Source organism: Typopeltis vanoorti, chromosome 5 (genome assembly GCF_054136105.1).
Source record: "Typopeltis vanoorti isolate ZY-2024b chromosome 5, IOZ_Tvanoo_1.0, whole genome shotgun sequence".
NCBI lineage: Eukaryota > Metazoa > Arthropoda > Arachnida > Uropygi > Thelyphonidae > Typopeltis > Typopeltis vanoorti.
Window position 1 is genome coordinate 39,229,004 of NC_143553.1, and position 26,251 is coordinate 39,255,254.

General features: G+C 35.2%; 1 protein-coding gene across 2 annotated transcripts in view; it reads right to left on the reverse strand.

The window, feature by feature from the left end:
- Golgin104 (coiled-coil domain-containing protein 186) overlaps nt 1-26,251 on the reverse strand; it is a 502,507-nt gene that overhangs the window by 141,045 nt on the left and 335,211 nt on the right. The gene's annotated exons all lie outside the window — the stretch shown is intronic.

Consider the following 26,251-nt stretch of genomic DNA (forward strand, 5'->3'; position numbering starts at 1 on the left):
TGGGTTCGATTCTTGTCCATGAGGAACCTTTATCTGGTCTCTTTCGACTAAAGGTGAGTTAGCCAGTCTCATGGAGGTAGAGGGTTTTTTTCACCTGGAAACTGACCTGTGAACACACACAGATCTACAGTCATAAAAAAAAATCATACTTAATCCCTCATTATGAGACTCAACCACTCCTAAAAGATGGTTGAAGAAAGGGGAAACCCCACACAAATAAACTTGCCTTAGTATGTATCCTATAATGCAAAGCACACTACCCAGACTGGTTTTGACCTTCATTGAGGTCTCATCAGTAAGAGCCAGACCCAGGGGAGATACCAAGGTTGAAGTAATGCACAAATCGCATATATATATCATATTCAAGTAGCTAAAAAGTGCTAGACCTTATTAATAAAAATCCATGGATGAGAGAAAGATGTTGAAAGTTTTTTGCCTTGGTTCTATTATACATTAAAGATACCAAGAAATTATATATACTTGGTTTTACTCCTTATAATTATATATACATTGTTTTACTCTATGGAAGCAAAACAATGTTTTGCACGTGAAATATATTCACATCTGAGCAACTTGTATATAGAGGACTTCAGATCACTTGCCTTAGTATTAAAAGGATTAAAACCAAGTATATAATTTCTTGGTATCTTTAGTGTGTGTGTACTGTATCATCTTTTACTCATTTAGACAAGGTGGCCTGTTTTTATCTTTATGACATATTACAGATGGTCTTTCAACTTACTTTATAAGTTTTTGTTAGTTTAGTTATTAACATACTAGTTTAGTTCAATATGGTTAAATATGTCTTCATTTTTGTTTTTAACTAATGAGGGAGGCCGCATACCACTCATATATCATGTCATATAGGATATTGCTTTCGCTTGAATTCATTCAAGCTACCTGCACTCACAGAGTGTGCAGATAGCTTAAATAGCCTCCAAAGGCAATTTATTATAGTCACACAAGGTTCTAGGAGAGAAAAATCTCTCACTCCTTTCTTCACTGCATTCATTCTCAAGTTCCATGGATCTCCTCTTCAAATCCTCCATAAAATGAAAAATTCCATTTACTGGTATCCTGTATTACCCTTTCAAAAGTTTGTAGGTCTCTATCATATCATTCATGTTTCTTCTGTCTGCTAGCATCTGCAGTCCACAAATTCTCCATCTCTTTCTCTCTCTCTCTCTCCTCATCAGATTGACCATAGAAAGCTATGGCCAATCTGGTCTTTCAGACCATGTTTTGGATACAACCCATAGGATCTCCTGGAGAAAAACCACCATGCTCCACCAAATTCAAAAAAGAAAGACTGTTTTTAGAATCTGTGGCAGCACTCAGAATTCAACTGAATTTAAATAAATATGGTTGCATGAAACTTCCTAAAATTTGGGAAACATTAATTATCAGAGATCCCACTTTACATCCTAAGCCACATACAAACGCCCATAGAGGGTGCACTACCAGACTTTAAGAGTCACTCGTGTATTTCACTTAGTATTGTGTTGTATTTGAGAACGTGTTACAAGAGTTATTTTTATTTCTAATCCCTAAAGATGTCTCAGTGACTGAGACAAAATATTGAAAGCATTAAAATTAGTTTTAATCTTTTCCTAGTGCTGTAAATATTCCATTAAACTCCAACACAAACCACTTCTTGATATCTGTCAATCAACCATCCTCTTATCAACACCAATATGTTATAATCTAATCACATATTTTCCAATTTATGCAACAGTGTTTCATGCTTTTCTGTCAAAAAAGCTTTTGCAAAATACAAAAGTATTGTGGTATATATCCATTCCCTTTGTCTAACTCAACTGTGACAGTATTATAAAATGTGAGTAAGTTGCTCAAATATGACCTTCCCTTAATTGCAAAATATAGATTCTCTCAACCCATTTCTGTATACAAGCCTTAACCAACTTTTCCATCTTCACCACACTCCAGAGATACCAATAGGTTGATAGGTGGATATATCAGTCTTTGCACAACCCTTGTACAATGGGGTTATATACATTCTTTCCACTGCTGTGCAATTTTTCCCTGTGCTGAAACTCAAATTAAACAGCCAAGTTTAATTTGACAAGGAACAGTCAATTGCTGAATGCTCTTAACATCCATGCTGATATCCCACCAGTCTCTATTGCTAAATTAATATTCAGTTTGTACAACAGCTCTACTCCAGTACCTCATCCAGCTGAGTTTCATCCTCTGGTGTACAGGTCGAATTGAGCTGAAGTTTGCATATACAAGGTTGATAGCTTTTTTGCAAAATGAGCACTCATTATTTGAACAAACTCTTTTGCATCTGTCACCTGCATACCATCCACATTAATGAGAGTTATTCTTTCAAATTAATTCCATCTTTTATTTGCAACTAATGATAGAATTCTTTCAGGTTGTCTTTAGCTTGCATAAGTAATTTTTTTTCATACTCATACTTAGCTTTCCTTACCACGGTTACAAACCATCTAGTATGTGTCTTATAATATTCATAATTTACATCAATCTTACATGCACAGTATTCCTTCCACATCATATTTTTTTTTTTTTATAAGAATCTCTTACTTGATAAGAAGCACATCAATTTCACTCTCACCATGCTTATTCTTCAAACCCTAGGAACGCATTCTGATATTGCATCACTGATGTGTTTTTTAAAATACTGCCAATATTCTTCCCATTTATCAATCAACCAATACCATGGAATCAAACTTAGTATTCTCCTCAGTTGGTTAAAATTTCTTACCTTAAAGCTCAGCATGAAAAATTTTCTAAAGGAATATTCATAATTAACTACATCCATCTCACATCAGTATGATTAATGGCACCAACCATAGGCAGAACAGTCATGTCTTCAGAACTCCCTCTGACACTACAATCAGAACTAACACTCTTTGATCTTGAGTTTCTTCTGTCGCATGCTGCTAAGGATGTTGCCAGGCAAAGTTAAATAAATTTGGTTTCATTCTTCTGACGAGATTTCACTGTTACCCAATTAGTGCTGGGATAATTAGTCACCCACAATGATTAATCATTTATAACCCATTAGGTTTATTTGGTGCATTTCATCATCCTTGGCAGCTAAGCCACTAGGTCTGTAGCAATGCCCCAGAACATATATGATCATGATAGATCCCACCTCACATCAAACATCATCAAACTCACTGCTAGATAGAAAATTGTTAATAATATTGCAATAACTCTCTAACCTAACTAGACTCAAATCATCTGATGACAATATTTTCCAGCATATCCATATCAGGCAATGCAGGGGATTTCTCAGGAGTATTTGTATTTTGTCTGTTTCTTGGAGATTATAGCATTGGCTAAAAAAGCTTGAAGCGAGTTAGTTTAATGGTAAGAGCATTATTATTATTGCACCCTCCATGAAGTCGGCAGATTCAATGCGGGAGGTTCATTCAACTGACAACATAATTATCATACCGAATCTTAAAATACTTAACACTCCTTGCATTAACACATATTCTGGTAATGTGTTCCATTCACTGACAATTCTCCATGTAAAAAATCTACTCCTCACACCCATTTTCTCCACACTCTTACATAACTTCCAGGGATGGCCTCTGGTTTTTCCCTCTCTCATCTTCTACTCTTTTTATAATAATATCTGGATTAATCTGATAACATCCTAACTTAAATCTCTCTCTCTATCATATCACCTATTTTCCTTTTATCTACCAAATTCTGCAATTCACATTTCTTCAACTTCTCTCCAGAGCAGCATTCCAAAGTGCTGATATTGTCTTAGTCACTCGTCTCTGGACCGTCTCCAATGAATGTTTCCACATCACACTGAAAACCAGGTGACCAAACCTGAGCATAATAGTCCAAGTGTGGTCTGACCAGTGGTTTATACAGTGGCACCACCACTTCCTTATTCCTACATGTTAAGAGTACTTCTTATCATAGCAAAACTATGATGTGCAGCCTTTGCAACACTTGTAATATACCCTCTAAACTTCAGTTTACTTCAACCATTACACCCAAATCTCGAATCCCAGCCACTTCCTGCAATACAGCACCATCAATATAGTACACAGCCTTATATTGCTGCCCTACAAAATGCAACACAATGCACTTATTAATATTAAAATTACAACCTTGCTCCTTTGTCCAAGTCAAAAGTCTATTCATCGTGAAGGAATTAACATTAACAGTGCTACTTATAATTCTGTCCAAGTTTGCATCATCAGCAAATAACTGAAGATCCCCAGTTAGTCCACATGATATATCATTTATAAATGAGTTAAACAGCTATTCTCTTGGCACCTTGTCATATACCTTTTCCAGATCGACAAAACTTAAATACAGATCTCTGTTATATTTCCATGCTTTCTCAACCATTTGTCGTAAAGTGAAGATCTGATCCTGACAACCTCTATTTGGCCTGAATCCAGCTGGTTCTTCACTAAGCTTTTCTTCCATAATTCTTCTTAATCGTTTCTCAAGTATAGTGGTATAAATCTTGCCTGGAACACTCAGTAGGGATATACCTCTGTAATTCTCACATTCAGTTTTATTTCCCTTTTTATATATGGGTACTATGAGAGCTCTACTCCAATCATCGGGAATTCGTCCCTCTGTCCAGGTATTCTGAACTATGCACTGCATAGTTCAGAATACCTGGACAGAGGGACGTGTAAGACTTTAAGACTTTTATACCACCATACTCGAGCATTTCTGGTCGAATATCATCTACTACTGCTGCCTTTCCACATTTCAAGCCTTTGATGGCTTTTTCTACTTCAATTATGGAGATGTATTCCTGACGGCATGCCTGGTCAGTGTTTTTTTTATCACTGTGCTGTCATCACTGCTTGTTTTATTTAGCAATTTTTCGAAGTAATTACTCTATACTTCAAGGATATCTTTTTCTCCTGTTTTCATGTCACCTTTATCATCTCTAACTCCTTTTACAGCATTCTTTCCTCCATTCCTAAGCTTCTTCAACAATCTCCAGAATATCTTGCCACCTTCTTGATATTTATTTTCTATGTTCTTGGCAAAGTCCTCCCATGACTTTTGCTTAGCTAGTTTTACACACTATTTAGCTTTGTTGCATTTGTCTCTGCATTCTCTAAGAGCAAAAGCTGACTCATTTGCCAGGAACTTTTGATATGCTTTCTTCTTTTCCTTCACTGCCTCTTTAACTTCCTGTATCCACCATGGAGTTCTAATTTTTCTATCCTTGCAGACAATTTCACCACATGCCTCTCTAGCTGAATCAATCAGGGTTTTCTTCACGACTTGCCACTGAATCTCCAAGGTTTGGTTCCTGTTCTCAAACTCTTTCATTTTTTCTTCAATAATCTTTGTGTATTTTAGTCTACAGTTCACATCTGAGAGCTGCTCAACTTTTATTCGCTTTAAAACTTTCTTACATGTCATTCTTTTCAATATGAAATTCAATTTTATCCTGCTCAAGACTTTCATAGTGATCACCTCCAATTTCAAATCCTTTGGACACTCTGGTGTCCTGCACCATGGAGAAAACATCACTATCAATAATAACATTGTCAATGAGACTTTTCTTATTCCTTGCTTCTTCTCTCCATGTGAATTTGTGCACATTTTTATGTTGGAACATGGTGTTAGTAATAACCAGTCCATGTCCTAAGCAGAAATCCAAGAGATATTTGCCATTATTATTAGCTTTGCTCTTTTCTCCAAATTTTTCCATAATATTTTTTGTCTCACAATCATTTCCTACTCTGCTATTTAGATCCCCAACAAGGACCAACTTTTCCTTTTTTATTGTGTCAGTAGCTTTCTCTAGAGCCTCAAAAAATTCTTCCACTGCTACCTTAGTAGAGTCTTCTGTGGGACCATAGGCACAAATAAGTCTCATTGTTCAGTTCCCCATTCTCATATTTGCCTACATCACTCTACTTGAGACTGTCTGCCATTCAAGAAGATTAGCCTCATATTTAATGTTGAATACTATGGCTACTCCATCTTTTCCTTTATTGTCATTGCCTGAATATAACATTTTGTATTTATTGCTCAGAAAGATCTCACCAGTTTTTGTCTTTTTTGTTTCAGTCACCCCTATTATGTCGATCTGGTACTTATCTAATTCCTCTGCTAGCTCCATTTCTTTGCCATTCTAGCTTCTTATGTTGATAGTACCGATCTTTAACTCTGGTGATGTTGAGTTGGGGTGTGCTTTCAGATTTGTTCCAGTAGCTGACTTTTCGCTATTCACCCTGGTTCCTTGGTGAAAACAACGGGGCCTTGTTTAACCGGGCGACGCCCCAGCTGGCATGAAATTTTGTCATGTTGTACCATCATTTTGTATACTGGCTTAAGCCAATAGGAATACAATTTGGTCGGCTAAATCCCAAATTGTCAGCCCATCCTCATTTGTTCAGTATCCAGGTAGATACCCAACAGGGTGCACCATGAGAAGGTGAGGATTGGACATTAGGTCAGAAGCCCTGGTCGGTTCTCCACATTCCTTTAAAGGTTACGTGGAGGTCACATGCTGCTTATGATAATCATCTCTCAGAAACTCTACAAATTCACTTTCCTTGTTCCCATATACTGTCTTCTCCTTCCATCCTATATTCTTGTAATTAAAGTCTCCTATCAGGATCACCTTTTTATATGCCCAATTAATCTGCCTAAACATTTCACAATCAGTATTCTCTACATTCCCTGGCCAATAACAGCATCCTATCAGATATACTAGCCTGTTAATTTCAACTTCACACCACACAGGTTCAAAATCTGTGCATGCATTATCAACTTCCAAGCTTTGTGGACACAATTCTCTATAATCATTAACAGCACTCCCTCCTCTTTTCACATTTCTATCCCTGACATCACATCCTCCTCAGACAACCAATTTTCACTTATTCCAATTATCTTTGGGTATACTGACTCAATCAATGCAACAAACTCAGCTCTCTTGTTTCGAATACTCATTTCATTTGTGTTCAAGCATAACAATCCCCATGTCCTTGAGGCCATTCCACCAGCACCAACATTCTCTATTCTAGCTGCTATACCACACTACTGTCTTCGGTCTGATTACTCCAGTTTCCCCTGATCACGACTCTGATTTCCATTTCTACCTATCTCATCTTCACCTTTATGCATTCCATCACCTTGTGCTGCTGCAACCACATCTTCAACTTCGTATCCATCTTCCTACTGTCATACAATCTGTTTAGTTGTATTATCTGACTTAATAGGTAGACTCTGATCATTTACTACATTAACTTCTTGACTCTGTACCATCTCAGAAAATAATAGCCTTTCTAAATGCCCAAAGCCAGACCCATTCAAATGCAATCCATCAACTTTAAACCATTCCAACTTTCATGCAAATTCACTCCATACATTTTCAAATTGAACCCCCTTTGCCTCACACAGATCAGCCATCTTACTATTTATAATCTCTATTCTCCTTCTCAATTCACTATTGTCACATCTAGGCAAAATGCTAATGACTTTTCAGCAACACTATTTTTTTTTTTACCTGCCGCAACAATTTCTTCAAATTCCTATCGAAATTATTTTTTTTCCCCAATAGTCATTTGTGCCCATGACTACCACTAGTTTTGATACCCGGTCTTTCCTTTTCTGCAGCACATTAGTTATTTCATTATTCCACCAGGAAAGCAAGTTTTGTACACTTTGTTAGTCATCACACCTCTAATAATCGAGTTCCAGTACAATGATATACAATTATCCTTTGACTCTTTCTTCATAATACTAGCATCCTCCTTCTCATTTTCATCAGCTAATCTTTTCTTTAGATGTTTAATATCCTCTTCCAGATGTTTCCATGCTATTCATTTTCACCAACTCTTGCCTAAGCTTTTCTACTACAATCCCAACTCTTGCTCCCATTTCCAATTGCTCTAATCTATCAAGACACTCTTCACATATGTTAATGCTTCCTTCTTTTTGTTTACCAAACAGCCCGTAAATCTCTCGCATTTTTCAGTGCATACATATAGCAATTTTAACAATGCTTCCACTGTGAAAAATCCAAAGCAAAGGTCAATCTTTGTACTGAAGCTTTCCATGCTGACGACATATATTTCCTTATGGATGCCATTTTCAGAAGCAGTAAGAATAAACAAGTAGCAAAACACAATATAAACAACAAAGAATTCCAACAACACTACTGAAGGACACTAGCATCCAAACTGATAAATATGCAGCACAATTTGCTATAAAAAGCCACACTATACACTAATTAATAACACTTTTTCTTAGTACAACCCAAATCTACCACTACGTTCACTTGCAACTCTAGTGCCCACACCATTATCATCAGAACAGATATCTCTGGCTGTGTGAGTTAGTGTTTTTAGGATACCATATTGTTGAGCTGGATGATGGTGTGATTGTATAAATATCTCCCAGTATGTGTAGGTTTTCTATGAACAGAAAAAAGGTGATGAACCACTGGAAAGGTGTGCAACTAGTTTATCTAGGAAAGGCAGACAGTCATTAGCTTCTTGTTTCATTGTGAAGTGGATTTTAGGGTGTTGGTTATTTAAATGCACTAAAAATTATTTAATGAGTCTGGACCATCTGGCCAAATGGCAAACACATCAACATAATGCAGCCAAACCACTAGTTTGTAGAAATTGGCTTAAAAGATGGGGGGGAATGGCAAAGTTGTATGTTTCGGTTGTTGGTAAATTTTCCCTTTCCATGGAAAATAACAAGCATGTACTGTAAATTTGAGTAATTCAATGTCTGGTGGGGGTTTAACCTTTAATAAATCAAGGGTCTCAATTAATGGTACAGTGATGTAATATCAAAACTAATCATTATGTCTGAATTTTTTAAAATATGATCTTTTAATATACTTTTTAGGTGAACAAAATTTTTAACAAAAGATTAAGAATTACCTATGAAAGGGATTAGTAACTTAGACAAATGTTTAGCAAGTTAGTAAGTAGGACAGTAAACTATTCAAAATTGGGTAAAGGGGTGTATCTTGTTTGTGAATTTTTGGTGCTCCACATATTTTGGGTGTTTTACAAGAACAGGCTCGAGTTTGTTCAGTTTCTTTAGGCCAGGAAGTAATTTTCTTCAGTAATTTACAAACTTTATTCTTTTATAAGTTAGGATCACAATCTGTGATATGGATGCGGATTGATCTAGTAAAAGAAAGTGCATTTTGTTTTCATATTCTGTTAGATTCATAATCACAGTTGCATCACTTTTGTCTGTTTTGGTTATCACTGTATAGCCAAAAGCCATATACAGTGATAACCAAAACAGACCTTCTCCTTTTGTATAGCCAAACGGAGAATGCTTCATAGCTAGGAAGCATTCTCCTGGCTCCCAAACAAGTGTAGTTGCATTAATTTGCTAAAAATTTGGTAGACAGTTATCTTAAGATCAACTCCTACACAGTTGTAATACTTCTTTTTTAACAATATTAGAGTGCCAAATTAGGACTTTAGATCTTTTGTCCATTATAATTTGAACTGTTTCACTTATTCATTGTCACATGTAAACATGTGAAATTTGTTGTTTTGAAATCCAGCAAAATATAAGCCAGTTAATGAGCATCTGTTTATAATTTAGTTCATTTGGTGTAGTAATAATGCTAAAATAAGTTATGAATAACATCCAACACCTAAGCTTGTCTATAACTTTGTATAAGCCTTAATGTCATGACAGGATATTCTTATCTAAATGATCTATGCTTGTTGTACAGGAGAAAAACCAATTTGGAGGAGAATGCCAGCTCCATATGAGAATGACTAACTCACCATAAGTTGAAGTCATTTAACAAAAAGGTTCCTCAACATTTGAGATTAAATTTTTAGAGTTGTCTAAGCATTGTTTTAAATACTAATTGAGCAAACAGGAGGCGTTTTCCTTTTCTAATAACTAAAAAAATAAATAAATAAAATAAAATAATTCCTTTTTTCCTCCTCTACTAGTTCTAATAACTAAAAAAAAATAAATAAAATAAAATAATAATAATTCCTCTTTTTAACTAACTTTTTAACTTAACTAATGTCATGATAGGATATTCTTATCTACATGATCTATGTTTGTTGTACAAGATGAAAACAAATTTGGAAGAGGCAATATCAACATGCAAAGTTAGAGTTGGATTTGATACAGGAATTGTAGAAATAAAAACAATGAAAATATGAGATCCTCACCATCTGTTTTAGTCATGAATGGGAGACAGTTTCAAGTAGGATAATATAGGCAAATTCGAAAATGAGAAACTGGACAATAATTCTCTATATTATTTTCTTTCTTTGTATGATTCTCTGGAAGAAGCTCCATAATCTTCTAAAAAAGTGCAGCTACTTCCAGAGGATTAGATCATTTAGATCTAATCCTCTGGAAGTAGCTGCACTTTTAGATCTGGTTTAGATCATTTAAGCACACCATTTTTAGTTTTTAATTTCTTCTCTGTTTTGTTTTCGATCCGGTGCTTTTCCTATTATACTCTCCAAATGGTTGCAGATAGGCTATCAGTAGAACAAGATTAAGAAATTCTTTCCTTTCCAATTTCTCATCTTAATCTACATCTGAATATTTCATGGTTATTAAAAATCACTTTTATATTTTTAATCTTCCAAATATTATTATATTTGACAAGAAATTATATTCATGTTTAAATTATAACCTTTATTCAAGTGTAAGCAAACAATTGCATGAAATATTTTTACAACTAGACTACTTGTACATAGAGACTCTTGACTTCATATAAACTGCCTTAGCATCCCATAATACTGGTGGTGGACAGTAGATGGCATTGGCGTAGACAATGTAGTTGGTGGATTGAGTGGAGGAGACGGTGAGTTGTAGAGTAGGTGCCCCTCCCTCGATGAGTCTTTGGACTCTTTGGAAGTGTAATAATAATAATAATGCAAAGCACACTTCCTTTCATACATGTATACCTGCTATGCATTATGGAAAGGATCATTATCCAGAGCAGTTTCAACCTTTATTGAAGATTTCATTGGTTCAGTATCCTCAGAATTCCATAAACTCATTAGCAACCTAAAAAGGTCTGTATGAAAGTCATGTAGCTCAAACATAAACTCTGTTGTATCTCTTAAATCAACATGAAACAATGTGCTGAACCTCAGTCCAGCACAGTCACAGCCATGCCAAGCTTTATGTCTACTGCAGCAGTAGGCAAAACTCATTTCTCTCACACACACACACAAAAGGCAATTTGCCTGTGAGGAAGTCCCAAGTGGTAAACATAGCTCACAGCAAGTCACTTATTTTTTTACCATCCCTTAATACATCTCTTCTGACAAAGCCCTTGTAAAAACTGATAAAAATTTCAAGATTAGCAAAAAACGACATACAGAGTTCCTAAGAGTGTATTATGGTCTTTCATTTCGACCTCATTAACAAATGAAGCCTGAATTTCATTGTTTGTCAAATTTAGAAATTTTACAGGTATATGTACTTTAAAATATATACAGTAACCCCCCCCTCCACACACTTACGTAAATTCGCAGCTACATAATAAATCTTGAAAATGTACTAGCGCGTATGAACATGTTTGAGGCTTTTGCATCTTTGACATCCATTGCAGTATGCAATGACATAATGTTAACTAGACACAGCATTCACAGCAAATGTAACGAATAGCAACAGGTTACCGGTCAACACCGAGAGCAGCAGAGGGCAAGTGCGCAAAAGCCATAACATTCAAACTGAAACCTACCAATTAGAAATAAGGACTCCATAAACAATTCCTCCTTTCTCCGACCCATCAGTAGTCCATGCCTCGTGTGGTTAGTTTAGTCACTTGTTTATCACCGTTAGTGTTCGTTGTTTATTTACCCTTAAAATGGATTCGATACCCTTAGAATGGATTAAAATGCAAAACTGAATGTGCAGGTAATAAATCTAAAAAACAAATCTGCAATTACTTTAGAAGAAAAGTTGAAAATAATTCGTATGTATGAAGACAGGAAAATTATATCAACAATAGGTCGGGATATAAATCGACCTATTTCGACAGATAATACGATAGTGAAAGATAAAGTTCGAATTTTTCATACTTTAATAGTTTATAACTGAGTAAATACTGCTGCATGATGTTTCATTTATAAAATAATACCATATAAATAATATACATATCTGTATATATACATACATATAATAATAATAAATATTGCAGTTTCTTATGAAGTTACACTTAAGCAATTTACAAATTCGACTTACGTAAAATTCAAGTTACGTAAAGGTTTATGGAATGCATTACTTACATAACTCGGGGGGTTACTGTACTTTGAAATCAAGACTTATAAGAAAATGTTTCATCCAAAATTATGCAATGCATCTCGGATTAGACGGATAGAACTACTTCATCTATGGTTGAGTTTTTGGGTTGTGATAATTTTAATTACAACTAATCAGAAAGTCCATGATGTGCTGCAAATTGGTATTTTTTTTTATAATATACCATTATATTAGAACGATAGAACTATTTCATCTATGGATGAGTTTTTGGATTGTGATAATTTTAATTACAACTAATCAGAAAGCCCATGATGTGCTGCAAATTGGTATTTTTTTTTTATAATTTTGAACATATGGAGAGTTTTTCTTTAAAAAAAAAAACAAGCAAACAAACAGTATTCTACACTAATAATAGACTAGCATAAGAGAAGAACTGAGTATACTGTAGCTAGCTTTCATCCAAAACACCATTGTCTACTGTTTATAAGTCTGGAAGAGCTGCAAGTAAACTATCAATACATAAAACATCGATTTTGAAAATGTTAAAAGCAGGAAACTTGCATCCTTTCCCAATGGCAGTCATGCCTTCTTGTCTCCAGCCAAATGTATTGGCTAAAACCTCTGTCTGACACTGCTCCCACCAGTATAATATTAAGGGTTCTATTATTACCAACAGAAAAGTCAACCTTCTAGCTTCTTACTTCTCCTTCAGTACTTGCACAGCTGATCATGGTAAATATTCCCCAACCATTCCAACACTCAACACCACATGCCCTTTTTGACCTTTCACCCAAAAGAGATCAGAAAACTTTTTCCAAATTGGAAACCAAAAAGTCTCCTGTCCTGATTGCACTCCTTTGACTGTTCTAAAAGTGTTTACTTCGGAGCTCATCTCCACTCTATATCACCTTTTATTGCTCTCTTATTCCACTGGCATCTGTTCTGTAATCTAGAAATTAGCCAACCTACAACCCATTCCTGAGATGGGTAGTCAGCCTGGTTTGTCAGATTTATTAGTCAAGTGGTTAGAGTACTGCAGTGGACATGGATGTTCGTGATTGTCTTTAGGTGGAGGATGAATGTCATCGCCTGGTGTGAGACCACTGTCCTGCTTATTGGAAGCCTGAGTGGCTTGAAAAAGTTCCGTTTGGTCTCTAGAGCAGGGTTTCCAGACTATGTAAAAAAATACACGAAAAAAAAAAAAAAAAAAAAAATATATATATATATATATAAAATATTGATAAAAATAGAAAAAAAAATTCTTAGTCCACCCATGGTACAAAACTGCACTATAGGTTTACAAAATAGCCTTTTATGGGTGGGAGAAATATAAAAAAAATTTCAATCTTCACAATATTTATCTCATTTATCTCACCTCAGTTTTCTCTAAAGTACTATCAGCACTCAACTCCTATGCCATCCTGAAGACTTTAAACTAATAACTAATCCATACCACCAGTATGGATTCCATTACTGTTAATTAACAAGGGATCTGCTCATTTACATTACCCAACTCTGGACAAATGCTATGGAAAAAGTCAACAAAATCAACAAATCCTGAGTAGATACTCTTGCCATTTTGACTAGATCTAGCAAAAAAGGTCTATTAAATAATTGGTCTGTCTCCCAGTAAACTTCTGCAATTGAGTTGCAAGCTTCCAACTGCATACACATTTTATGTAATGGTTCCTTATCTTTTATTTATGCAACTAATGCAGGCATCCCAAAAGGCTGTTCTTTTGTCCATCGTCTTCCTTCTATATATTAGTGATCTATTCCAGCTGACAAACAAGCCAATATACAGTTTTGTAGATGAGAGCCCACTGCACTCTTCTTTTCCATTTGACAAACCTTGCAATGTACAAATCACTACACCCTTCAGAACTTTAATCTCTAGTATCGTTTACTCTAATCTCAGATCACTTGTGGCACAAACATATTACAAATATTGCCTCCTTTGCAACCAAAAATTATGCTTCCTCTTTCAATCAAGGCATCACTTCACCTCCAAACAGTTAACTCTATATGAATCACAAATATGTTAATCACTAAATACTGCTCAGCACATCTTGGGTTGTGCTCCCTAAAAATACTCAATTATGTACAGAAAAGAGCAGTCAGGCTGATCCCCCCTCTCTCTCTCACTAATACACTTCACTCATTTTCACTTATGCATTCAGTTTTAGCTACTTATATCTTCTACAAATGCATTTATGGCCATTGCTCATCAGAACTGTTATCAATAATTCTATAATTTGTTAAAATCATTTACATGTATACAACAGCTAATTAATACTCCTTCACAGATCAACTTCAAATTTAGAACAAATTTCTCTTTGTTTGTGCCTTCTATTGTTGCCCTCTGGAACAGTCTCCCACCTTATGTGTTTATCAAGGAATTTAATCCATAACACTTCAAATCAAAATGTGAATGAGTTTCTTCTTGCCCACCCACAGTCCTAGAATACTAGAGGTTGACCAACTTCTTGTGGATGGAATTGTCATAAAAAGGACTGCATGCAAAGCTAAGCTATGACATCATTTGCCTCATTACCTCAATGGAGAGAATTTTGTGCTCACCAACTAACAATCGTGACTTCAAATCCCACTGCAAGCATGGATGTTAAAGGATATCATCAGGTGGCAAATGGAATTCAATGCCAACCATCTTGTCTATTCAAGGACTGAAGTAAACAAGATTTCATGTTTGGTTTTTGTTCTAAGTTCACAGATAATTTAACCCGCAGACTACCAATGATGTTGATGTGCTTTTCATTTTACAACCTTTTGTGAATGGAATTCACATTAAAGAGAGAGTGAGAGAGAGAGAGACAAAAAACTAAAATACACAAATATATCAAAAGTTCCTGGCAAATAAGCCAGCATGTGCTCTTATAGAATACAGAGACAAAGGTAAGAAACCTAAAACACTGAAATACACAAACATTATTCAAGAAGAGTTCCAGAACAGGAAGCAAATGTTGGAAATTCAGTTGCAAGCCCTGAAGGAAACACTGATTGATTCAGCTAGAGAGGCAAGTGGTGAGGTTGTCTGCAAGGGAAAAAAAAATCAGAACTCCATGGTGGAAACAGGAAGTTAAAGAGGCAGTGAAGGAAAAGAAGAAAGCATATCAAAAGTTCCTGGCAAATAACTCAGCTTGTGCTCTTAGAGAATATAGACAAATGTAAGAAAGCTAAACACTGTGTCAAACTAGCTAAACAAATGTTATGGGAAGACTTTGTTAAGAATATAGAAAATAAATATCAAGAAGGTGGCAAGATATTCTGGAGGTTACTGAAGAAGCTCAGAAATGGAGGAAAGAGTGCTAAAAAGAATTAGAGATGATAAATGTGACATGAAAACTAGCTAGTTTTCATATTACGCTACAGTTATATGGAGAAAAAGATATCCTTGAAGTATGGAGTAATTACTTCGAAAAATTGCTAAATGAAACAAGCAGTGATAGTGCAGTGGTAAAAAACACTCAACAGGCATAGAGTCAGGAATACATATCCATACTTGAAGAAAAAGCCATCAAAAGCTTGAAATGTGGAAAGGCAGCAGGAGCAGTTGATATTTGAACAGAAATATTCAAGTTATGGAGGTATGAAAGTCTTACAGTGGCTGCACTGCATAGTCCAGAAGGCCTAGACACAGGGACAAATTCCAGATGATTGGAGTAGAGCTCTCATAGTATCCATATATAAAAAGGGAAATAAAACTAAATGTAAGAATTACAGAGGCATTTCATTACTGAATGTTCCTGGTAAGATATATGCAAGTATACTTGAGAAGAGGTTGAGAAGAATTGTGGTAGAAAAGCTTGGAGAAGAACAATCTGGATTCAGGCCAAACAGAGGCTATCAGGATCAGAATTTTAATTTATGACAAATAGTTGAGAAATCATGGGAATATAACAAAGATCTGTATTTAAGTTTTGTCGATCTGGAAAAGACATATGACAAGGTGCCAAGAGAGAAGCTATTCAATACGCTACAGTTATATGGTGTCAATTGGGCACATCAAGCAATTAATCTTTATTTGAGTTGTAAGTCAGCAGTTAGAATTGAAGGAAGTACAGAAAGATGGTTTAATGTTAAATCTGGTGTCAGACAAGGTCATTATCTATATGGATCATATTATGAAGGAAAGTGGTATTAAACCTGATATCAAAATTGGAGATGTTAATGTGAGCTCTTTGCTTTATGAAGACAATGTCATACTTCTAAATAAAAATTTTACAAGTCTGCAAGATTCACTGACTAAATTGAATACTTGTTGTAACAGATATGGTACGAAGGTCAGGAATAACAAGACAAAGACAATGAAAATAGGCAGAAGCACTGAAAATATCAACTGCATTCTGAATGAAGAACCTATAGAACATGTAAAACATTTCAGCTACTTAGGCATGATTTTTAGTGAAGATGGTAAATTAAAGATGGAAATAGACAACAGAATCAACAAAGCTGGTATGGTAGGAAGTCAGTTGAATAAATTGATATGGAATAAGAGAGAAATTAGTCAGAACACTAAATTAGCTGTATACAAGACAGTGTTCAAATCAATTTTAACTTATGGATCTGAGAGCTGGGTTAGAAGTAAAACACTTGACCAAAGACTAGAGACCACAGACATGAAAGACCTGAGAAAGATTAGGGGCACAAACAGATGGCATCAATGGTAATATCATATTAAAAAAGAGCATATTAGGAAAGAAATTGATATTGTCAACATCCAGGAATGCCTTAGTAGAGCTAATCTCAGGTGGTATGGTCACTTAAACAGAATGGACGAAGAAAGGTTAAAAAAACAAGTGTTACCTGCCAGGTTGGCAGGAGAAGATCCAGAGGAAGATCAAGATATAGGTGGATTGATACGGAAAAAGTGCCTTAGAAAACAGAAATATAAGATCTGAAAATGTTGGAGTCCTGACAGGTAACAGACTGATTCAGAGGAAAATTGTAGATAGGAAGTTAGTAATGATGTAAATTTTTCATGCAGTACTATCATATCCTGTACACCGCTTGAGGGTTCATGCCAGGAATTTGATGATGATGAGAGAGAGAGAGAGAGAAAAACATCAGTAATGATGTACTCAAAGTAAACAAGTATACAAAATGTTATACTCAGGCAATGACAATCAAGGAAAACAAGGAGTAGTCATAGTATTCAACACTAAATATGAGGCTAATCTTCTTGAATGGCAGGCGATATCAAGTAGAGTGATGTAGTCAATTAAGATATACAACAACTGGACAATGAGACTTATTTGTGATCCCACAGAAGGTTTGGAGAAAAGAGCAAAGCTAATAATAATGGTAAATTTCGATTTCTGCTCAGGACATGAACTGGTTATTACTAACACCATGTTCCAAGATAAAAATGAGCATAAATTCACATGGAGAGAAGAGGCAAGTCTCACAGACTATGATATTTTTTATTATTGATGTTTTCTTACTGGTGCGGGACACTAGAGTGTAGAGAGGATTTAAAATTGGAAGTGCTAATATTTAGTCTTAAGCAGGATAAAATTGAATTTCATATTGGAAAAACATTTACGAAAGTTTTAAAGCGAATAAAAGTTGAGCAGTTCTCAGATGTGAACTGTAGACTAAAATACACAAACATTATTCAAGAAAAAATGAAAGAGTTTGAGAACAGGAACCAAACTTTGGAGATTCAGTGGCAAGCCCTGAAGGAAACACTGACTGATTCAGCCAGAGAGGCATGTGGTGAAGTTGTCTACCAAGAACAGAAATATCAAAACTCCATGGTGGACACAGGAAGTTAAAGAGGCAGTGAAGGAAAAGAGAGCATATCAAAAGTTCCTGGCAAATAAGTCAGCTTGTGCCCTTGGAGAATAGAGACAAATGTAAGACAGCTAAACACTGTGTAAAACTAACTAAACAAAAGTAATGGAAAGATTTTGGTAAGAACATAGGAAATAAATATCAAGAAGGTGGCAAGATATTCTGGAGGTTGCTGAAGAAGCTCAGAAATGAAGAAAGAGTGCTGTAAAACGAATTACAGATGATAAAGGTGATATGAAAACTGGAGAAAAAGATATCCTTGAAGTATGGCGTAATTACTTCAAAAATTACTACATGAAACAAGCAGTGACAGCACAAACACTGACCAGGCATTCAATCAGGAATACATATCCATACTTGAAATATCAAAAAAAGACATTAAACGCCTGACATGTGGAAAGGCAGCTGGTGTAGATGATATGCGACCAGAAATGCTCAGTATGGAGGTATAAAAGTCTTACAGTGGCTGCACTGCATAGTTCAGACGGCCTGGACAAAGGGATGAATTCCAGATGACTGGAGTAAGGCTCTCATAGTACACGTATATAAAAAAGGAAATAAAACTGAATGTGAGAATTACAGAAGTATTTCTCTACTGAGTGTTCCTGGTAAGATTTATGCAAGTATACTTGAGAAAGGGTTGAGAAGGATTCTGGAAGAGCTTGGTGAAGAATATGCTGGATTCAGTCCAAAGAAAGGCTGTCAGGATCAGATTTGCACTTTATGACAAATAATTGAAAAATCGTGGGAATATAACAAAGATCTGTATTTAAGTTTCGTAGATCTGGAAAAGGCATATGACAAGGTGCCAAGAGAGACGCTATTCAAAACTATTTAGATTAAAGGACTAAGTATTCAAGGAATGCTTAGTCTTTATTTGAGGTGTAAGTCAGCAGTTAGAATTGAAGGAAGTACAGGAAGATGGTTTAATGTTAAATCTGGTGTCAGACAAGGTTGTACATTATCCCCTCTGTTATTCATTATCTATATGGATAACATTATGAAGGAGAGTGGTATTAAACCTGATATCAAAATTGGAGATGTTAATGTCAGCTCTTTGCTTTATGCAGACAATGTTATACTTCTAAAATAAATCTGCTACAAGTCTGCAAGATTCCCTGACTAATTTCAGACTTATGTTTTAATGCAAAAAAAAAAAAAAAAATGGTGTGGGGAAAGGGACAGAGAGAGAAAAAGAGAGAGAGAATAATTTCAAAGGTTCTTCGCCTTTAACTCCAAAATTTTACTTTTTCGTCAATAGAAATATAAGATCTGATAATGTTGGAGTCTTGACAAGTAACAGACTGATTTGGAGGAAAATTGTAGATAGGAAGTTAGTAATGATGTAATTTTTTCATGTAGTACTGTCATATCCTGTACACCCCTTGAGGGTACATGGCAGGAATTTGATGATGATGATGATGATGATGACAAATATGGTATGAAGGTCAGCAATAACAAGACAAAGACAATGAAAATAGGTAGAAGCACTGAAAATTCAACTGCATTCTGAATGGAGAACCTATAGAACAAGTAAAACATTTCAGCTACTTAGGCACAATTTTTAGTGAAGATGGTAAATTAAATATGAAAATAGACAATAGAATCAACAAAGCTGGTATGGTAGAAACTCAACTGAATAAATTTATATGGAATAAGAGAGAAATTAGTCAAACATTAAATTAGCTGCATACAAGACAGTGTTCAAACCAATTTTAACTTATGGATTTGATAGCTGGGTTAGAAGTAAGACACTTGACCAAAAACTGGATACCGTAGATATGAGTCCTGAGAAAGATTTGGGGCGTGAAGATATCATCAATGGCAATGCCATATTAAAAATGAGGATATTAGGGAAGAACTTAACACTGTTAGTATTCAGGAATGTGTCAGAAAAATTAATCTGAGGTGGTATGGTCACTTAAACAGAATGGGGGTCATTTAAGCAGAATGGGAGAGGAAAGATTGGCAAAACAAATGTTCTCTGCCAGGTTTGCAGGAAAAAGATCCAGAGGAAGACCAAGATATAGGTGGATTGATAAAAAGTGCCTTAGATGACAGAAATATAAGATCTGACAATGTTGGAATTTTGACAGGTAACAGATTGATTTGGAGGAAATTTTTCATGTAGTACTATCCTGTACACCTCTTGAGGGTATATGTCAGGAATTTGATGATGATGAGGTAATCATGCTCCATGTAAATAATTCTGCACCAGATTATCATCAGTATTTTATTAAGCCACAGTTTTATCTGGTTATCTGTAATACAATTCTCATCACATGCATATTAAGGTGAATTTCTTTTGTATGTCAACTGGGAATTTTTTTCTATTTTTGACACTAGAAAGTTGATATTTTGTACTTTATTAGTCCAAAAATAAGAGGTGTTAAAACCTATAGTAAATTGGTATATTTGTAGACAGAAGTTAAAACAGAAGGAATCTTAATTTATTTTTGAGCAGCTGAAAATTATGAGGAATGAGGCTATTGCAAAGAAAAGAGACAGATGGAATACACAATCAGTGGAAGAAACAGTTCAGTGAGTTAGAAGTTGAACTTAAATGGAAGTCAGATGGTTACTGCTCATGTTATAATAGGCTTGGAAGAAGTGAAAGGAAATAATGAATGACTGGAGTGAACCTGCAAGAGAAGGATTATCAACTGAGCTACCTTCTTTTGGATACAAGAATATTTAGAGATGTTTTCAGTGCAGTATCCCACATATGGGAAGAGTATTCTAAAGTAGGAATTTGTAAGAGCTGGTAGTAAGACAGGTGAAAAATAGCATCTTTAGTGGCAAAGTGTACCAAAGTTTCTGGAGGTTGTATCAACCATGATGTGTTTGTGCCAGGAAAGGCTGGAAGTAAATGACATGTCAATATCTGTTCTTGACTAGTGAGCATTAACAAAAGTCAGGGAAGGAAAACTGAAATCTTTATACAAAAAAGACAGAGGTAATAATGAAGGTGACTAGACTGTCATCATCCTATTGAAGGAAGGTGTGGAGATCAGTTTTCAGATGTTTGATATGTTGAGCATGGCAAGGTTTGTTTAGTCTAATGAGTACAATGAAGAGAGCATATTATCATAAAAAATATAGAAAAATATATGTATAGGATTTGAGGATATTTATGTATAAGAGAAAGAGGATAAGTGATACAGAGTCCTGAGGAACATCTGTATTAATAACAGAGAAATCTAAAGAGAGAACACCACATTACATGCAGTGAACAAAAACAACAAAAAATGAAATAAATATAAAATAAAACAAAACGCTAACTACCAATCACAAATGGTAGAAGGCAGACCATAAAACAGCAATTTTCTGAGCTGTCCTCTATATTAGATCTTACCAAACATCTTGAAAATACCATGAGCACCACCAAATCTTTTTCCAAATTTTTCATAGCACTTCTCCAAATCTTCCTATGTCACATGTCCAGAGGCAAATGATATAGACAAAGAGATATGCTGAGGATGTTGAGTGGCAGAATCTGCACTTGTACATCTCCATTTGATAACCTTCATTATTTTAGCAGGCGTGGCCAACTTCATTCTATACAAGGGTCAATATATGATGAGCAGTAGCGTCACGGGCCGCACACGTTTAGACAGAACTTAAATAAAAATAAATTCTGTATTTTTTCAAGGCAATAGTTATATGTATTGAATTACTACATTTGTTAAATGATTTTACTACTGGGAGTACAATATAAAATACTTGATTGATTTAAATATAAGTTGTTAAATTAAATTTAATTACATATTTCTGGTTTTTTAACATTTAACACAACTTAATGAGAACACTGTGTGTGTGGGCGTCCATGTGCGGCAACAAGTTCATCAAAGTCGATTTTCAATGATCATGACGATATTCGTAACAAATCCTGAAGATGGTCATCAGTCAGTCGGCTTCTTTGTGATGATTTGACTGCTCTCATAGTTGAGAAAGTGCATTCACATATATATGTGCTCCCAAACTTATATGCAATTCTCAAGCTGAAATCACTCAATACAGGATATTTTTCCCTTGGTACCAGTTTCCAAATATCAATGCCTATCTCCACCCTTGACTGGAAAAAGGGGTCACTTTGAAGGTCACTCAACTCCAATTGAATAGTAGATTTTATAAATTGAGTAATCTTTTTAAAGTAATTTTGATTTCGTGTTGAGAATATAAATTGTTTCCATCATCAGAAATAATGAATATAACTAGTATATCAATCAGAAAATCTGTGATCGAAACTAATAGCTAAATTGATAATACATATAATTTAATATAGTTTTATCCTGCCGCGGACCGCACAAAATCACGTTATGGGCTGCATGCGGCCCTGCTGTTGGCCACCATGCTGAGGATCTTGAGTGACAGAATCTGCACTTGTACATCTCCATTTGATAACCTTCATTATTTTAGGCAACAGATCAATAACGTGGTGGAAGATTTTTTACCTCCTTTATTTGAAATGGTGCAGTACATCTCTTAAGTTTAATTGAAAGGGTAGATACTATATAGGTCCAGAAAATTTTTCAATAACAAGCAATTCTGGTATAGTTGGAGATGATGTGTGTGGTCATCTATGCAGGATTTAGAGAAGAATGATACCAGGTCAGGTTCCTGGTGAGAGAAAAGAAAGGTGCACACACTGATGAGTAGCAGTTGCAATGAATAACAATGCAATGAAATTTTTCAATAACAAGCAATTCTGGTATAGTTGGAGATGATGTATGTGTGGTCATCTATGCAGGATTTAGAGAAGAATGATACCAGGTCAGGTCTATTTTTAGATAGTGTTACTGTAATGTCATCCTGGTGAGAGAAAAGAAAGGTGCACACACTGATGAGTAGCAGTTGCAACAAGCTCTTTCAGAATTAGATTTGTAAATGGTCTGTTTTGCAATTATTACAGACTTCAGTGTAAGTTAAGAATGAAGCTGAGCTTATTTCAAGTCACTTGCAATATGCCATTCTCTCCCCCCCCCCCGGAATGCCTAGACATACTTATTCAAAAGCCAAAGCTTCAATAGGATATTGTGAGAAGAAATAGACAATTCATACAGAAATGCAATTCATACAGAAAGTATCCGAACTCATGCCATAATGTGCTCTCAATAGTGCCTCCTATCCCATACCACTGTCCTCCCTGGTTCAGCAGTATAGGCAGAAGCTGGATTAAATGCTAGCTGAATGGGAGTCATGCTGACAAATTACTATAAGATTCTGTCCCATGTATTATCTGGCAGCCAGTCTGAAGAACAACCACTTTACTGCTATACTCTCAAATGGAAAGACTCTGCATCTCTAGTGTTTTGCATGCCCATGAAGGTATTATTCATACTTTATGTTGAAGGAGAAGTATTCATCAAATTCCTGCTATGTACAGGATACTATGATAGTATTACATGATTAAATTTACATCATTACTACATATCATCAGCTTTTCTCTAACTAATCTGTTATTACTCAGGATTCCAATACTGTCAGACTTACAATTCTCTTTTAGGATACTACTAACTGCATTAATTCACCTATATCTAAGTTATCCCCCTGCATCTTTTATCTGCTATCCAAGTATCAGATACCTGTTTCACTAACTTTTACTTGAGCATTCTCTTAAAGTGCTCATATCACCTTGGATTAGCTGTATTCACACATTCTTAAATACTTATAATGTCAGGTTCCTTTCTATTATCATCATTTTTAGCATGATTTGGCCACTGATGTCATCTGTTCACTCCCCTAATTTTTCTTAGAATTCTCATAGCTGTGGATTAGTCTTCGATCAACTGTTTTTTTTCCCTTCTTTTCTAACCCAGCTCTCAGATACATAAGTTAAAACAGTTAAAGCGGTACTGTATACTGCTCAAAGTGTAATTCCAATAACAACATGCATTACTGATATGATGAAAATAACTAGCTGCAGGTTTAGATAGAGGGACAAAAGTTTACACCCAAGTTACACAAAACAATGGGTAAAATTAAAAAAAAAACATGAGAATCCAATGCAAGAAAATCATCCAGTCTTAAAAGTGAATATGGAATATGAAGAGACAGAACATATGACTGGACATTTGTAGATTATAGAATCAATATCATCTATAATGTGATGATGTCAAAATCATATCATACAAGAGAATTTTTTAAAGTAATGCTTCCATTGTGGTATCTCTTCAAAAAGATATATGTCAGTGAAATAAAACATAGAAAATTGTTTGAAAACTATCACACACTGAATATAATCTCCCTTCCTCTGAATGTAAGGTTGTTTTCGGTAGCATTTTCTTACCTCCTGCTTTAAGCCACCTTCATTTTTGAAACCGATACACTTCAGATATGTCTTCAAATTTAGGAAATAACCAAATTCCAATAGAGCTAAGTGTTCAGACTGTAGGGAAGATGATCTACAATTTAAAATCCAGTCTCTTTAGTATCCAATGGAGAACAAAATCTGATTTCTCTGATAACTATTGACGTGAGTGAAGGTGTGAAATTCTTCCTACAGAACTGACTTGGTGCCAGACTTGTCTGGCTTTCCTTAAATGAAGGCAAGAAAATTGGAAAATGAACAGGTCAAAGGTTAGAAAATGGTTTAAAAACAATCTGGAGACTTTTATTAGAATGGCTTCATGCTATTCTAGTAAAAATGGAATCATTTTATTATTCAGCATTTTTTTTTAAATGTTGCAACAATATCTGTAAATAGACCATATCTGTAAATAAATATCTGAAAACACATTGAAATCACTTAAAACATTTCACCAGGTAGTCACACATCTCTAAAGCTTTTTGCATTATAAATGACATGCATCACAATCTAATGGTGTAATAAATGTCAAAATATATAATCTGCAGTTTAGCATAATTTGTACACTTAGTACTGAACATATTCAACTAATCAGAAAACACAGAAAATCAGATTTATGAGGATACATTTTCATGTAAGAAAAACAATCTTTGAACATTCTGCTAAAGCCACAAAACACCTTTAATAACTTATGCTTCTATCATGTCTCCTCTTTTTCATCTATCAGCTAGTTTTTGAAGCTCACATCTCTTGAGTAATTGTAAAAATTTTAATGAAGTTGGTTAAGAACTTGCACACAGAATTGGATAGACAAACAAGATATACTTTGCAAGGAACAGCATGGGTTTACTAAAGGGAAGTCATGTCTGAGCATTTTGCTCATATTTTATAATATGAGCAAAGGGAATAAAGCTTAGATAAGCAGACGGCTGACAGACAGGCATCAGAAAGTGATATATGGGGGAATGAGAAACTGCCAGATTTAAGGTGACCAGTGGCATATCCCACGGATCAGTCTCTGGATCACTGTTGTTTAACAGTGATATAACAGCATATTATACTGGTGGAATTATGCTTGGAGTAACTGATGAGGCTCAAGATCTTGGGGTAATGGTGGAGAGAAATTTGAAGTTCAAAGGTCGCATTACAAAAATTACAAATACAATGCAGAGAATAATTGCTATGTTGAAATAAACATTGACCATACAAGGATACGGACATCATTTTACCTCTTTACGAGGCTTTATGACTGCACCTGTACTACTGTGCACAGATTTAGTCTCTGAGGTTTCTAAGGGCTAAAGAAACTGTGGAAAGGTTGCAAAGATGATATTCAGATTATGGAATACAGATTACAAGGGTAAACTGAGAATATGTGGACTGCAGACACTGGTAGACAGAAAAAAAGAGGGTGATATAATAGTATTGTAAAAAATTTTCATTATATGGAAAGTGAGGAAAGGACAAGAGGGGATCCATGGAAGTTAAGTTTGTGTGCAGTTAAGAAAGGGGTAAGAGCTACATTTTTCTGTCATAGAATCACGATTGAGCAGAACAATTTGCATGTTGAAGTAGTGAGTGCATCTAGTATGAATGAGTTTAAGAGAAAGTATGACAGCTGGTATCACAGAAAGCATGGACATCGAGGACCCTCAATGGGTCCTCGACTCCCTGGAAGTGTAATAATAATAAAAGCACTGGTTTCTTGTTTTTCATAATACAAGCAACTAGTAAAGTTAATTCCCTCTCTCTCCCTTCCTACTCTGGTTTGAAATAAACATGCCAATTCTTGTAAAAATTAGTACACACAAATAATAACAACAGTATTCACAAAACAGTACTGAAGACCCATAATATAAATATTTTAGTTTTTTTAAAAAGTATCAATTGGTAAAATTGGTT